Source organism: Nuphar pumila, chromosome 4, assembly GCF_984573655.1.
Source record: "Nuphar pumila chromosome 4, dmNupPumi1.hap1.1, whole genome shotgun sequence".
Lineage (NCBI taxonomy): Eukaryota > Viridiplantae > Streptophyta > Magnoliopsida > Nymphaeales > Nymphaeaceae > Nuphar > Nuphar pumila.
In genome coordinates this window covers 69,950,072-69,968,218 of record NC_143252.1, presented here as the reverse complement: position 1 = coordinate 69,968,218, position 18,147 = coordinate 69,950,072, and positions in this window count along the sequence as shown.

Sequence of the window (18,147 nt, the reverse complement as noted above, 5' to 3'; positions counted from 1 at the left end):
AGCAACGAGCAATTCAATGCATGTCTACCTGATATTTCATTCTGGCCAATGTCCTCTATCGTCGTGGATTCAGTTCAAAGTATTCCAGATACTTAGACGAAGACGAAGCCAAAGAAGTTGTGCGAGAAGCACACAAAGGCATTTGTGGTGGCCACGTCGGCTACCAAACCATTGTCAAGCAGATCATCAGAGCAGGTTACTATTGGAAGACTATGCAGCAAGAGTATTACCATTTTGTGAAAAAGTGTGTTCAATGCCAGATACATGCACCCTCTATTCATGCGCCAACAACATATTTGCAATCTGTTGTTTCTCCATGGCCGTTCTCTATGTGGGCCTTTGATGTCGTAGGTCCCCTCACTCCTTCTGCTTCAAATGGCCACAAATACTTTCTTGCTGCAACAGAATATTTCACCAAGTGGGTAGAAGCTATAACCCTCCGCACAGTAGAAGGCCGACACATGGTCTCTTTTATTCACAAGAGCATCCTTTGTCGTTTCGGCATCCCACATGACATCGTGTCAGATAATGGCAATCATTTCAAGAATGAAAGAATGAAGACCTTCTGCTCGAAGTTCAAAATCCATCATCATTTTTTTGCTCCCTACTACCTTTAAGGGAACGGTCAGGCAGAAGCTACCAACGAGATCTTAATTCGTATCTTGGAGCAAACTGTAGAAACAGGCCGCGACTGGCATGAGAAGATCCACGATACACTGTGGGCCTACCAGACCACCATTCGCACTCTAATAAATGCTACTCCATCAGAGCTGGTCTATGGAACAAAAGTAGTATTTTCCCTGCATGTTTAGAAGCCTGCTTTGAAATTCGCATCACTCCTAGAATTACCTCTTGATCAATACCAGCAACAACGACTGGTACATCTAGACTTGCTCGACGAGAGAAGGATAAAAGCAGCATAGCATGCTCAATCCAATCGCCAAAGAATAGTCAAGCAATATGCGAAGTCTGTCATCGAAAGGAGATTCAGAGTCAATGATCTAGTACTTCGAACCACAGCCTATCTCAAGCATCATCCCGGCGGGAAATGGTTGCCAAATTGGGAAGGTCCCTATGTCGTCAAAGAAGCATTACCCCGCAACTCATATCATCTTATCAATGCCGATGGGGTAGAATTACCAGATCCCATTAATGCTCGACACTTGAAAAAGTTCTATACTTGAAGCATATATTCTTCCTTTGTAATCTTCCTATTTCCCTCAATAAGGATCAAACTTTTTTTTCCCAGTTACACTAGGGGATTTTTAAATTTTCATTCTGTATGCAAACAGGATAAACAAATATCCCATTTTACACACTTGTGCACCCGTGTGCATCAATTTGCATTCATTTGCATTCAACTGCATTAATATCAATTTGGTCAGTATTGAGATTTCAGCAAAAAGTCCCATCACAATTCCTAATTGTTATTCAAAATTGAAAGACAATCATTAGCGCTGAACCAAAATCCAGTGCTTGAACTGGTATTATTTAAAAAATCCAGTGCTCGAACTGGTACATTTTTAAAATCTAACTTTCAAGTTGGTTTATATTTTCCTTTAAAGATTCGAGTTCTGACACGGGTTTTCCTTCAAATTAGTTTCCTTTAAACCGAGTTCCAACTCGGGTTCTTCGTCAAAATTATTTTTCCTCTGAAAAATCGAGTTCCGACTCAGGCTTTCCTCCAAATTATTTCTCCTTTGTTGATCCGGGTTCCGACTCGTGATCTCTTTACTTTATTCGAGCTCTGACCTGAGCTCTTCATTCTTCTTTGTTGATCCGGGTTCCGACTCATGATCTCTTTACTTTATTTGAGCTCTGACCTGAGCTCTTCATTCTCTTTTGTTGATCCGAGTTCCGACTCATGATCTCTTTACTTTATTTGAGCTCTGACTCGAGCTCTTTATTCTCCTTTGTTGATCTAAGTCACTTCGATCCCCAGTGTCAGTCAATCAATCAAATTTGACCTTTTGTCCACCAATTTCCAATTTAAATCTTTGGATCATTCAATTCTTCAATTTTGACCTCCGGGTCACCCAATTTCCAATTTTCAATTCCAATTACCAAATTCTCAATTTTGATCGTCAGGTCATCTAATTCTCAATTTTGACCTTCGGGTCACACAACCTCAAACCTTTGGGTCAACCAATTCTCAATTTCGACCGTTAGGTCATCCAATTTCAAACCTTCGGGTTACCAATTCTATCTCAATCATTTTTGACCTACGGGTCACCTTTGTCAATTATGGTTGTATTCATTCCGCCTATTGGCCCAATATCCAAATTTCAATCATTTTCTCTTGCGAGAGACCCTTTTAGGGAGAGTTCGAGGGAGCTCGTTCTTTTCGCATGCTATCCAATTCGTTCACCTAGCCCCTTTTCAGGGAGAGTTTGAAGAGACTCGTGTCTTCATGAACCGTTTGCAAAATAATTTCCAATTTCACACAAGAAACCCTTTTTATAGGGAGAGACTCGACGGAGACTCACTTTCCTTGTGGCCACCCCAATTTTCATACTAGGCCATTTTCATCATGGAGGACCCTCTTTTTAGGGAGAGTGTGATTGACTCGTTCCTTTCATGACCCAATTTTCTGACCTCACTATTATCGGCCCCCTTTCCATAAGAGAAGCCTAATATTAGGGAGCTTTGATGAAAGTTCAATTTCTCTTCGAGAGTTCATTTTGCAAACTCCTCGTCTTTAAATAGAGAATTCACCCAAGCCCTGTCTCCTCAAATCACCTAAGCTGCAATTAAATATCTGCAAAAGGGATCTCTCAATTGTCGTCAAGATGAAGGTGAATTAGGTGAGTTAGATCCCCGGGGCCAAAGAAGATTTGAAGCATCTCCAAGATGATGAAGTTTGTGACAGATCCTTCTAGGGAAAGTCCAAAGCACTGTCGAGATGAAGGCAGATGCGATGAAACTCCTGACAAACCCTAAAAGATATCTAATTTCCGCTATCATCCAAAGATCTCCAAACCATGAGCCAATATCATGAACATAACCCCTGAGGCAAAGAAGGATCGAAACATCTCCAAGTTGAAGGAGTTTGTGAAGTACCCTTCCCAAAAAAAAGAGAGAGAGATAGTAAGGGAAAAGAAAGAGGAAAAAGCCAGGACATCTCCAAATGAAGGATGATGTAATAAAGTATACCGAAACCCAAGAGAGTTCAAAAGAGTGCAGAAAGATTATCATGAGAGAAGCTCTTAGGATATCAAACTGCCAAATCTATCAAGAATCTTCTTTAATTTTGTGAAATTCTATTATCAATATTATTTTATCAATTGCTTTCATAATATTAAATTCTCACTTTTTTGTTCATATCAAGGAAATTGATAGCTTCCTTGAAGAAGGTCAATCGCAAGCAATTTGAATTCTAAATCTTGATTCTATGAAGTCAATCTCATTTGGAAGTAATACTTCAGGTAGAAAAGAAGGAATATTTTTGCAACAATATGCACCATTTTAAAATACTTTGAATCAACAACAAAATTTTCAATATTTTGACAATATTTTCTAGCTATCCTGACGTGGAGTGAGAGCTTGATATCCGTTTTTTATACAACCTGACACCATTTTCAATCCCTCTTTAGGACTTGATTACGGGAGTTTTCAAGATTCCTTCCCTTCTTTTATAATCTAAGAGTTTGGGCTCTCCGATTCGCAAACTTTCCTGTGTCCCCACTGTCCCACCATAGACAGTCCCATTTTGGTTCGAGGTCGAACCCCCAATCATTTTATCGCAAAGACAATTTCAAAAGCTGATTTAGTCTCAGCAATGAGGCACCCAAAATCAATCCCTTTTCAAGCTTTAGGAACCCCATTTTTCCTTCCTTTTGCAAAACCCCTAATAGATTTATTGTGCAAAATCCAAAGGTTCCATCATGGTCTCTTCCTTCGAGGATTCCAATTCATTTTCTGCCCAATCAGGATAAGGGTACAAACCTAAGCCTCATTTGATGAGGTATTTCATTTTTCGCCCAATCAGGATATGGGTACAAACCTGAGCCTCATTTTGATGAGGTATTTCATTCCCCAATTAGGTTAAGGTTACAAACCTGAGCCTCATTTTGATGAGGTATTTCATTCCCCAATCAGGTTAAGGGTACAAACCTGAGCCTCATTTTGATGAGGTATTTCATTCCCCAATCAGGTTAAAGGTCAAACCTCAGCTTTTTCCCATGCGAAGAATTTTCTGTCCCATCCAGGTTAAGGGCAAAAACCTGAACTTCACCACCACAGAGCGAATCTATTCCTCTTCGTTCTCCATTTCATATCTACCATCTTCATCAGACTAATATTTGTATACCCAGTCAGATCCTTCTAACTGGGGCATTTTTTTATATAGCCCAAATTTGGTGTGTTTTTCTTTGCCACTAAGCTCGGCCACAAGTCGGCTTAGAAGCAAAGATGGGCATCTGTAAACACCCAAAATTTTCACTCACCTCCTCGACACTTCCACCAGTCATCATGATCTTTCCTCTGAGATCATCAGGAGGGCAAAATGGTCATTTTTTGAGATGAGACCTTGCAGAAATTCATTCTCAATTCTCAAAATTTCTCTATTTAGACTAAGAAATATCTTTAAACTGCAAATTTTTAAAATCCTACTCTTGACAAGAAGCTAGAAATTCCAATTCCTGATTCAGAATGACATTTCATGAAACATGTCTTTGTATATCATCGCATGAGCATTTCATATCATTTCACTACACAACATATCGTTTTGAGATCCAGAACTTTTGATTTTCAAAATTATCAATCCAGATTCGAGTTTTAAATATTTCAAAATTGATTTCAAATCCCTGGGTTTTTCAAAATAGTCAATTTCCCTCGTCTTAACCCCCAGAACTCCGAATTACAAAAGTTTTCTCAGGAAAATGATTTGGATAGTTTTGATATTGATTTTCAAATTTCGTCACTTGGAAAGAAGGGGACACAACTTTAAATTTAGAAGATTTTATTTCAAACTTTTGCAAAAAGACTTTAAAGTTCTTTACAAAATCTTTGCATTTTTTTAAAAATATTTTTGCCCTGAAGGACCATCTTCCTTCTAAATTTTTGTAAAATTTACTTCATATTTTCTAATTAGCGTACTATATAAAAATCCCAAAAAGAATTTATTTATTTTGATTTTGATTTTTATTTCAAACAAATGACGTGGGACCCGCCTTGAAGTGACGTCACACTCAAATTCTCAGGTATTTCTCTTATTTTCAAACAGGGCCCACCCGGAGGTGGCACCAATTTATAAAACCCTCTTTTTAATTTTTAGTTTTATTTATTTTATGAAATAATCAATGGGCCCACGCATAGGTGGCACCTCACTAGAGCTCCCTGCAGAGAAAAGCAAATAAAATTTTATTTCAAAAAGTTTTTTTTATCCGGCTGAGGTGGCACCACCTTAAAAAAAAGATGGAAAAAACCCGTTTAACTCATTTTTTTATGTTTTTACTTTTTCAGCCCCCAAAAGGGCGCCACTGTGAAGCCCTACCCTAAAAAATGATTCACTTTACCTAAACCTTAGGTAAAATGAACCAAAGTTTTCAAATAAACAGATAGTCGTCCCCTTTTAAAACGGCGATTTTTCAAATTTTTTTTGAACTTCGATTTTTTTTTGAAACCTTTTCAAAAATCGGTTTGGAAGAACCTTGAAAGTTTGGATCTTTCGGAAAAGGAGGGCGTCGATCATTAAAAGGGGGATCGCCTCTCCCATTGAAGGGGAGGGACTCTCTTCTCACGGTTTCTGACCCCATTCGCCTCCAATAGAAAGAGAGAGGAACTCCAGCGATTTTGCAAAGGGGAATCCCCGACTCCCTCTAATCTGATCCCCCACCAGCTTCTCTCTCTCTCTTCTCCCCTCCTCTATCTTCTTCTTCTTCCCTCTCTTCTTTCCCCTGATTTCCCCCCTCCTTGATTGACTGAAGACAACTACTGCAACGGTAGCATTCCAGAAAGAACACTTCCCTCCTCTCAGCTTCTGTCGAGCCAAGGTAAGGATCATTATTCTTCCTCTGATTCATATCTCCTTTCTTCCTTTTCCTTGGATTGTCGATCCCCTATCCATTAACGCACCATATGCAATATCAGTCTGTATATAGCAGCACTGATTAGCATCTTGCAACAACGATTTGATCCTTTTGCTGGGTTACATCTTTCTCATAATCGCTTTACATATATTTTTTTTATTTTTCTGCATTCTATGTGTTTTCATTCCATCATATATTAGTTGTAGATGAATTTCCATATTTCGTTCAACATCATCTTAGGCATATTCATCTACGTCATCCAGTGTAATTTCATCCTACATTTTAGTTTCGGATACTTTGTACCTATGCATTGTTCACATTCATTACCTTAACATGTGTATTTCTTATTCATCACGCTATTCATATGTTTTTGGTCCATCAATATATTCATGCATTTTTTTCATTATAGCATTCATTTTTTTTTCTGCTCTGAACCATCATTCAACACTATAGATTCATCCATGATAGTATATTTTTATTGAGTGTGAAAAGAGATGCTCTGTAACCCCATTTTCTTCATTATATATGCATCACACAGTCTCTGCAAGGGTGGAGATATCATGGTTTTCTGGGGTTCAGTTGAATCCCCTCACCTTCAGCATATTCATTAACTCTGCTGACCTGCGCATATCATTTTTGTTCATCTTCAATATCCTGTATCACATTTTTTTTTACTGCATGTATCTCCCTCTTTTATATTTATGGTAGTTCAACTTTGTCATGTTTCCTTATCAACGTTCCTTATTAACATTCTGCAAATTCTATTTATTGTGTTTATTCTTTCGTGGTGTCTGATGTCATTTTGTTGTTTAACATATCTGTGGGATGTCTTAATTTGCTGTGTCCTCTTCTGATTTGATAATATATCAGTAGCCATGTCATAGTGTATTTAACATCACCAGTAACATTCTGTGTCTTTTGCTGCAATTCCCTGTGTAATATCTCTTATCACTAATTTGCTTCATGAAATAATGCTTGCCTCATTAACCTGAGTAATCCTAATCCTCATAACCTCTCGCTTCATTGTATTTTACCCAATATTTCAGCATTTCACTCTTTATGTCCCCAATCAATAGGAATACTTATCTGGATAAACTTTCTTTGAGTAATAAGAAAGAAGGTTAACCTTCTCAACTTTCAGCAGTAGATCTATTTGTGAGTGCCGTGGATCTCATTTCTTATCACAAGCAAGTGCAGTTCTGCCTATTCTTACTGTGAGCCATCCTACAGGCAAAATCCACCGTTAGGTTTCTAATGATGGTGTTGCAATACTATGCTTAAAACATTAGTAGAGATGTCACAGTTTGCAGGAAAACTAGACAGACATTTGTCCAGGAAATCGACCATCTCAAAAGGGTGAGGTTTTCTATTTATTTATAAACCTCAGCATGACAATGATCATTTGATTGACCACTTCAAAGCAGTGATTACTAACAGGAACATCACTTTCATCAATATATATATTGCATGTTTCATTTGCTCCTCCCTTTTGTATATTTCATGCATTAAGTTTCTTTTGGAGTCGGGTTGTTCAATAAAGCTATTACCCACAGTCCTTGTTTCGAATAACTATGAAGTTTCAAGGTGCCAACACCTGATTGGTATTCACTCCATGCATATTCAGATACTTTTGCATGAGTTAATATTGGCTAGTGAAATGTTTGATAGGCATTTATCAACTTTCATAATTGAAAACACTGATTTGCTGTGTAAATCCAAGTTACAGTCACTCATGTACTATGAATACTGTAAATAGTTGTTGTGTGGATAGGCTGTAAGTGGCCATTTGAAGGTATGACGAGTGTGAGAGAATGTAAATTGTGTTGTGAGCCTGAGTAAGATCATAAGTGTCATAGCATGAAGACATTATAGTTATGGTATTGTCAAGGCTACATTATATGGTCTATAATACTTATTGAATAAGCTGGCTAATAGTCCATATGCATATCTGTAACTACCTTTCCATCATACCCTATCTTTCTGTATACATTTCATATACATTTCCACATGTATTTATGTAGATACATTTTCATGTGTATTCAAGTAGATATGTTTCTATATACATATTGCCTTTAATATAAGTCTAAGCATTTAGGTATATATATATATATATATATGCATATGTCTCATTTAGCTTAAGCTTAGCATCTAGGCATTTTTATAAGCATCTCATATATACTTTAGACATTATATTTTCATTAATATATGCATTTCTATTGTAATCTAGGCATAATTGTCGGTACATTGGCCTTAATGTGAGATTTTCAATCTCCCTTTGCATGTTGTATTTCTTGTGTTAACCCACTTGGCAAGGAAATTTGGAAGATACGACTTCTTTTGGCTATATTTTTTTTTACTTTATGTCAGCAATGTAATAGTTAAGTGTACACATGGAATAATATTTACATTTACTGCTTAGATTAGGATGCATAGCATATAGTTTCTTTTTGTAATATTCTGACCATGATTCATGCATTTTATTTAGAAAATCACTTTGTATGAACACGAATGGCACATGCACCCACTCCTAGGAAGTTGATGAACTCGGTGGAGTCCATATTTACGGCCCTAGTTGGAATATGGACGAAACCCAGATTCAACATCTTTCTACTAGTCACACCGAGTCTACACTCTTAGGCTATCTTCCAAATAAGCACTGCATATCTTCAATTTTACAAAATATTTTAGAATTAACTAAGTAAATTACAAGCATATTTATGGCCATAGTCGAAATATGTGGTAATATTACCTTAGTTTAATTTTAAAATCGTATATTTTCTTGAAAAGATGTTTTCATAAAAAGACATTCAGTCATTCATATCATTTGGATCATGAAATCACCTACATTTCTTTTGATTTTCTCAAGAAAACTTCATTCTAAGGAAATCGATTCCCCAAGAAAATCTTGAAATTTCCAAAATCGAATTTTCCCAAGTCAGGTTTTCCATGATTTTCCTGTAAAATATGCTTTCCTTAGTTCCATTTTTTGAGCTTTGATTTTCCTTTACCAAAAAGAATTTTCCTATGTACCTTCAGTCATTTTCCAAAGAAAATTTTCAAATCTGGGAGTTTTCCTGACAAGCATTTTCCTTTTCTCAAGAATTCTTTCCATTTTCCAAGGATTTTCATCTATTCATTATTTTCCCAACTCTTTATGAATTTTAAATCCTTTCCTTAGGGTTTTCTTGAGAAATCAATTTCCATTTCTTTTTATGTTAGAAATATTTTCCAACTCCAAAACATTTTCTAGGCATACATCATGTTTTCCAATCTATAATTTACAAAAGTTTCATAGCACATGCCTGAATTCTCTGTGCATTTAGGATAAAACAGGATTTTGATAATTTAGCTAAGTCAAGCACAACTTTGATCCTTGGTTCGATTACTCCTGTTAAAGGCGTCAGGAACGATCAAACCTCGTACCGACAGGTCGAGCCCCATCCCATGGATTTTTTTCGCTATTTTCAAAATGGAGGCGAGTATTTCAAAACAATTTTCAAACTCTGGTCAAGTTTGACTTGCAGGATCGTTTCCCCTCTCTCCCGCAAAGAAGGGAAATTTTTTTGCGACGATAACAACCCCTTATTAAAGACGTTCTCCTTGTTAAATGTTTAAAACATAACCTCTTAAGTATTAGTCAAATGTATGACATAGGATATAATGTTAGTTTCAAACATGATGCGTGCCTCATAGCAGATACAAACGAAAATATTATTTTGAAAGGTATAAGAAAAAATAATGTATATGAATTACACCTAGAAAATATTACTGAACATTGTCTTATAGCTAATAATGACTCTCAAAATTTATGGCATATGAGAATGGGACATGTTAACTCTAAATATATTTCTAAACTGGCTAAAAATAACTTGGTACGTGGGTTACCTAAAATATCATTTAAAAAGGACTATTTTTGTGATGCTTGTCAATTAGGAAATTTGTCAAAATCATCTTTCAAATCAAAGAATATTGTGTCAAGTAAAAGACCTTTAGAGCTTCTCCACCTTGATCTTTTTTGTCCTTCTAGGGTAGCTAGTCTTAATCATAATAAATATGCTTTTGTCATTGTTGATGATTACTCAAGATTCACTTGGGTAATATTTTTGAAAAATAAAAGTGATACGTTTTGCGAATTTGAAATTTTATGTAAAAAGCTACAAAATGAAAAATCTTCTACGATTGTTAAAATTTGTAGTGACTGTTATCGTCGCAACATTTTTCCCCATCTTCCCTTCCTTGCGGAAGAGAGAGAGAAATGGTTTCGCGATTCAAACTTGACCGGATTTTGGAAATTGTTTTGAAATACTCGCCTCCGTTTTTGAAAATTGCGGGAAAATCCATGGGATGGGGCTCGACCTGTCGGTACGAGGTTCGACCGTTTCTGTCGCCTTTAACAGGGGTAATCGAACCAAGGACCAAAATTGTGCTTGACTTAGTGAGATTACCGAAATCGTGTTCTATCCTAAATGCACATAGAATTCAGGCATGTGCTATGAGAATTTTGGAAAATGTAATTTGGAAAATATGATGTATGATTAGAAAACATTTGAAGTTGAAAAGCATTTCTTAGGAAAAGATGGAAATCAATTTCTCAGAAAAACTCAAACGAAGAAGGTTTGAAATCTCAAGAAAGTTTATAAAGATTTGGAAAATCTTGAAGAAGGGAGAATCTCGAGAAAATCTTAAGAAAGTTTATAAAGTCTTTGGAAAACCATGAAGAAATGAGAATCTCAAGCAAATTTTGAGAAAGTTTAGAAAGACTTGGAAAACCATGAGGAAATAAGAATCTCAGGAAAATCTTAAGAAAGCTTAGAAAGACTTGAAAAACCATGAGGAAATAAGAATCTCAGGAAAATTTTGAGAAAGCTTAGAAAGACTTGAAAAACCATGAGGAAATAAGAATCTCAGGAAAATCTTAAGAAAGCTTAGAAAGACTTGAAAAACCGTGAGAAAATAAGAATCTCAGGAAATTTTTAAGAAAGCTTAGAAAGACTTGAAAAATCGTGAGGAAATAAGAATCTCAGGAAAATTTTGAGAAAGTTTATAAAACTTAGAAAATCCTGAAGAAGTGAGAATCTCAGGAAAAATGGAAGGAATTCTTGAGAAAGGATGAATATTTGAAAACGAAAGCACTTGTCAGAAAAAACTCGGATTTTGAGAGTTTTCTTAGGAAAATGATAGAAAATTTTGTAGGAAAACTCATTGGAGAAGGAAATTCAAAATTCAGGAAATTGAATTCCTGAGAATCTGGTTTTTTGAAATATCTGAAAATCAACTTGGATTCTTGAGAAAATGAGAAATTTCTTTTGAAAAGAATCTTAAGGAAATAACTTTTTAAGGAAAATCACAGGAAAACATTTGATTTGGGAAATCCAACTCCGAATATCATCATAGTTTCTTGAGAAAATCGATTCCATGAAGTGAAAATCTTTTGAGAAAATCATGAGAAAAACAAATGATGCAGATGATGTGAATGAATGAATGCACTTTTGAAAAGATTTCTGAAAATTTTATTGGAAAATTGTGGATTAAGCCAAAGTAAATCCTTCATATATTCTGACTGTGGCCATCAATATATTCAGGGTTTATTTGAGCTAATTCACAATATTTTGAAAACATTGGAAATATGAGGTGCATTTTTAAGATAGCCTAAGAGTGTAGGCTCAATGTGACTGGTAGAGAGATGATGGATCTGGGTCTCGTCCATATTCCGACTAGGGCCGTAAATATGGACTCAACCGAGTTCATCAACTCTCTAAGAGTTGGTGCACATGCCATTCATGTTCATCCACGATGAATTTGGAAAATTGAGATATATGCATCATATAATCAGGATATTACTGAAATCAAACTATATGAGATGCAACCTAATCTAAGCAGTAAAAGTAAATCTTATTCCAAAGTTTACATTGGATTGTTACATTGCATAACATAAAGTAAAAGAAAATTGAAATGGAGCCAGGGAATCAGCCTCTTCTAGATTTTCCTGCAAAATGAGAGTTAGGACAAAATAAACAAGGAAATGGACATATATATATAATATATACAACGAAGAGACATATAAATATATCAAAATGCTAAAATAAGTGTTAAATATCATGTAACGATGGAGGTGTAACTATATGAGAAAATATATGGATGTTCATACATGGCAATAAGAGCATATGAAGAGATATATATATATATATATAAGTATATATCTACGTATATATATATATATATACATATATATATACATATATACATATACATATAGTTAAATATATATAGATATACATATATATATAGATATATATATACATATAATGAAAAAATATGTACATACTAATGGAAATTACGTATAATAGGTAAAACCAGAAATTACAGGTATATACAGTTTCTGTAGGTGATTTCACACAACCATACTTCTCAAATTATAATGCAATTTCCAGTGAAAATGGGTATGGAGCCTCCCTATATATCCATAATGAAGCACGCCAAAGATGGTTGGGAGATCACGATTGGATATAGAGATATCCGTTCATGAATATGGCCAAATATCAAGACTGCACACTTGCAGCAGAAAATGAATATGTGCAGGAAATGGGTTGTGGAAGCATCATGGGCTATTTCAAGGATATCATGAAAAGGATATGAAAAACTTGGTGAATAGGTGAAAATGTCGTGGAAAATGATGAAATAATATGTATAATTGGTGCTGCAAATGGGCTGATATAGCAAACAAGAATTTAGCACTAAGCTAAGCAAAATCTCATAAAACCAAGGGTGATGTTCCAGCCATAGCTTCATAAAACAGGGACTTTAACAGCAAGCTAGACAAAATCTCATAAATCAAATGATGGTGTTCCAACATAACTTCATAAAACAGGAATTTGAATATCAAGCTCATAAATCAAATTATGAAGTTCCAGTCATAACTTCATAAAACAGAATTTTGAACATCAAGTTCATAAATCAAATGATAATATTCCAGCATATTTTCATAAAACAAGAATTTGAACATCAAGCTCATAAATCAAATGATGATATTCCGGCATATTTTCATAAAACAAGAATTTGAACATCAAACTCATAAATCAAATGATAATGTATTTACAAGAGTAAGAGAAAAGAAAAATACATGTAATAGCAAATACTCATGAAGGGATATATATATATATAAGTATATATATACATATATATATACATGTATATATTCATATGTACGTATACACGTATACATATAGGTATATATACAATAGATATACATATACATATATATATATATATACATATAATAAGAAAATATATATGTTTAATGGAAATTCCATATAATGGGTAAAACCAGAAAATATATGTATATACAGTTTCTGTAAGGGATTTTACACAGTCATATTTCCCAAATTACAACATATTTTTCAACAAATTCGGGTATAGAGCTTCTCTATATATCAATAAATAAGCGTGCAAAATATGGTTTATAGACAATGAATGGATATAAAAATATCCATCCGCGAACATGACCGATTATCAAGACTGCACATCTGCAGAAAAGTGAATGGGTAAATGCATAACATGCAAAATGTGCAGGAAATATGCTGCAATCACCCTTGATCCTTCTTCATGTTGCCTCAATATCCATTGGTACAGTTTCTCCTGATGAATATTTAACAAACATAAGCACAAAGATAAATGAAAATAATAACAAAAAAAAAAAACAACCACATAATAGTGATGTCTCCCAATCGCAGAAATCAACCGACTTAAAAAGCATTTGTTGCATTCCTCAGCTATTGTTCCACTCACATGGGAAGATGAAGCCTCTTGCCATGAGACAATGTTCTTCTCTACATATGTTCCTCAGTGAAAAAGAATCAGATTTCTTTGTTTACTCGATAACATATACTCCAGCATGCCTAGTTTGTTGAAAACATAGGCCTGTAAATAAATTTTGCTTCCTGAAACTCCTATCTTTTTCTACATAATACAGATTGGTGATGGCAACCAAAGCATCGACAGGATACAGATAAACCAGGCTACATAATCCAGCTTTGCTAGTGTTTAGCTCTAGGGCCCTCGACTTTGATCCTTGAACAACTTAAGCTAAGTCGTCTAAGGCTACGCAACACACAAGATTACCATTGATTCCCTTTAAACATACACTCTGAACATAGCAATCAACATCTAAAATTCAGTTTATAGAAGAGACCCCAATTAAACAAATGATAGTACAGCCATCTCCATTGGCTTCTATCATCAGCACACAAAAGACTTAGAAGAAACCAATCCACACTCTGGAAGTCCAAACTACACAGCTCGAGATAAACATAAATCGGGAATTTAAAATGCCCACAATCTACAAACAATAAATCTAGCACAAAACCCAAAAGAATAAGAACACATCCAGACAAACAAGCAAAACAACTTATAATCTCTTCAATAAATAAAAAAAAAAATGCAGAATATTGTTGTACCAAATGATGGGTAGATAGCAGTAAAAGAGTGATTCTTTGTTGCTGGGCTAAATGAAAATGGAGAAAGGAATGGGCTGGATCTCCTGTAACCAGCGATGAAGAGGCCTGATCCTCTTCTACTGGGCTGAAGGGAATGAGCAGCTGCCTGTTGGATCCTCTGCTCCCTGCAGCATGCCACCCAACCCACCAAGAGTTTGAAGGATTGGAAACTTCTTCTTGCTGGATGGAGGAGACCTGCGATGGGAACCTTGTAGATCCCCTATTCCAAAACCTGCAGAAGGCAGATGAGGGTCGATTTTATATTGTTGGGCTGAAGGAAGATGGGCAGTTGTTGGAGGTCCTGCGGCTGAAATGAGGATGGCAATCGGCTGGAGGTGTTTGATGGCTGGGCTGAAGGCAAAAGGGGCAGCAAACGTTGGGTTGTGGCTGAATGAAAGTGGAAAGCAACTGATGGAGTTCACGCTGGATGCAGGAATCGCCGGCTGGAGGTGTTTGATGGTTGGGCTGAAGGCAAAAGAGGCAGCAACCGTTGGGCTGTGGCTGAATGAAAGTGGAAAGCAACTGATGGAGTTCACGCTGGATGCAGGAATCGCCGACTGGAGGTGTTTGATGGTTGGGCTGAAGGCAAAAGGGGCAGCAACCGTGGGCCTCCTGTTGTGGTTGTTGCTTCCTTTGCTGCTGGAAAGAAATCTCTTGCCAAAACCCAACAAAACCCAAAAAAAATCACAAATTTTTCCTCCTCCTTTCTCGGCCAGGCTCCCCTCCTTTAAAGATGTTCAGCCTCTTCCTTTTTTTCAAAAGATCGCAGCTTCCCTTTTTTGAAAATCCGTTACCTTCGTTGAAGATTTTGAAACTGAAACATTAAAGTAGCCGTTTTTCAAAAGGGCGCTGCTGTATTTTTTTCAAAAATGTGTTTCATTTACCTAAGTTTTGGGTAAAATGAATTTTTTTTGAAAATATGGCTGTGGCGCCGTTTGGGCCGTTTCCTTTTAAGATTTTAGGTAAGCAAATTAATGAAAAGAAGTAAAAGAAATAAAAAAAATAAATAAATAAAAAAAAATGAATAATGACATAAATGAGAGGCTTTTATGGAAATGCCATCTCATTCTACTTTTACAAATAAAGTTTTTGTTTTGTTTTTGCAAGTTTTTTTTTTTTTCAATTGGTGTGCCACATGTGTGTGGGCCCACTAGCTAAAAATAAATAAATAAATATTGAGAAATGAAGAAAAATTTACAAATTGGTATGAACTTCGGGTGGGTCCCGCTTGAGAATAAGAAGCTTACCTGGGAGTCTGAGTATGATGCTAGTTAAAAGGCGGGTCCCACTCCATTTATTTGAAAATACGAGATAAAACATTATTTATTTTCAAGTATTTGGAAAAATTGGGTTTTCAGGGCAAAAAATATGGATAAATGTAAAAAAAATTTATAAAGAGATTTAAAATCTTTTGCAAAAAGCTTTGAGATAAAATCTTTAAAATCAATATCCAAATATCCAGATCGTTTTTCTTGAGAAAATTTTTGTAATTCAAAGTCCTAGGGGTAAAATGGGAAAGATTGGTAATTTTGAAATCCCAGGGTTTTTTTAAAAATCAATTTGAAAAAGTTTAAAAAATCAAATCTGGATGGACAATTTTGAAAATCAGGAGTTCTGGATCTCAAAATGACATGTTGTGCAGTGAAATGATGCAATGCTATGCAAAGACATGTTCTATGAAATGTCACTCTGAGCTCGGACTTGGAAATTTTAGCTTTTTGTCCAGAAAAAGGATTTTGAAATTTTGCCATTTGAAGATGTCTCTGAACCTAAATATAGAAATTTTGAGGCTCAAGAATGAAATTTTGGACTTTCTGCAAGGTTTAATCTCGGAAAATGACCATTGTGCCCTTCATTGCTTTCGGAGAACTGAAATGTGCCGATTGAGGGCGATGTCAAGAAGGTGAGTGAAAATTTGGGGTGTTTACAGATGCCCCTCTTTGCTACTAAGCCGGCTTATGGCTGAGCTTAGTGGCAAAGAAAACACACCAAATTTGGGCAATATAAAAAAATGCCCCAGTTAGAAGGATCTGACTGGGTATGAAGAAACATTAGCCCGAGGAAGATGGTAGATATGAACAGGAGAAATGAAGAGGAAAGACTCACTCTGTGAGAGTGAAATTCAGGTTTATTCCCTTGACCTGGATGGGACAGAAATACCTCGTATGAAACGAAGCTCAGGTTTTAACCCTTGACCTGATTGGGGGAATGAAATTATCTCATTAAAATGAGATTCAGGTTTGTACCCTTAACCTGATCGGGCAGAAAATGGAATACCTCCTTGAATGAGGCTCAGGTTTATACCCTTATCCTGATCGGGTGGAAAATAGAATTTTGGAAGGTGAATAAGACAACTTTTCTTGAAGATGAACGAGGCGATGGAAATGGAATTGTAAGAGGCAATTTTGGAAAATGATCAAGACGATCCGGTGAATTTTCATCATCGTGAAATATGAAGAAGGTAAGGAGTAAGATGACTATTTCGACAATGTGAAAGATGGATATGGCAATCTTTTGACGAGAATAAGGTAACTCTTTCGACAACGCGAAAGACAGACAAGGCAAACTCTTTTAGAGAAGAATAAGGCAACTCTTTTGACAACACAAAAGATGAATAAGGCAATTTTTCCAACGAAGAATAAGGCAACTCTTTCGGCAACGCGAAAGACAAACAAGGCAAATTCTTTCAGAGAAGAGTAAGGCAACTCTTTTGACAACGCAAAAGATGAATAAGATAATTCAAAGGAACAAGGCGATTCTTTCGACAACGCGAAAGATGACAAAGGTAATCCAAAGGAATAAGGCAATTCTTTCGACAACGCGAAAGATAACAAAGGGTAATCCGAAGGAAAAAGGCGAGTCTTTCGACAATGCAAAAGATGACAAAGGCAATCCAAAGGAATAAGGCAATTCTTTCGACAACGCGAAAGATGATAAAGGTAATCCAAAGGAATAAGGCGAGTCTTTCGACAACGCGAAAGATGACAAAAGGCAATCCAAAGGAACAAGGCAATTCTTTCGACAATGCGAAAGATGACAAAAGGCAATCCAAATGAACAAGACGATTCTTTCGACAATGCGAAAGATGACAAAGGCAATCCAAAGAAACAAGGAGATTCTTTCGACAACGCGAAAGATGATAAAGGCAATCCAAAGGAACAAGGCGAGTCTTTCGACAACGCGAAAGATGATAAGGCGATCCAAAGGAATAAGGCAATTCTTTCGACAACGCGAAAGATGATAAAGGTAATCCAAAGGAACAAGGTGATTCTTTCGACAATGCGAAAGATGACAAAAGGCAATCCAAAGGAGTAAGGCGATTCTTTCGACAATGCGAAAGATGACAAAAGGCAATCCAAAGGAGAAAGGCGATTCTTTCGACAATGCAAAAGATAACAAAGGTAATCCAAAGGAACAAGGTGATTCTTTCGACAATGCGAAAGATGACAAAAGGCAATCCAAAGGAACAAGGCGAGTCTTTCGACAATGCGAAAGATGATAAAAGCTATCCTTTCGGAGATAAGGTTAATCTTTCAATAACGTGAAAGGTGATAAAGGAAAATCTCTCAAAGGGGTCAAGATACATCAATATGGACATCAAGCTCTCACTTAACGTCAGAATAGCT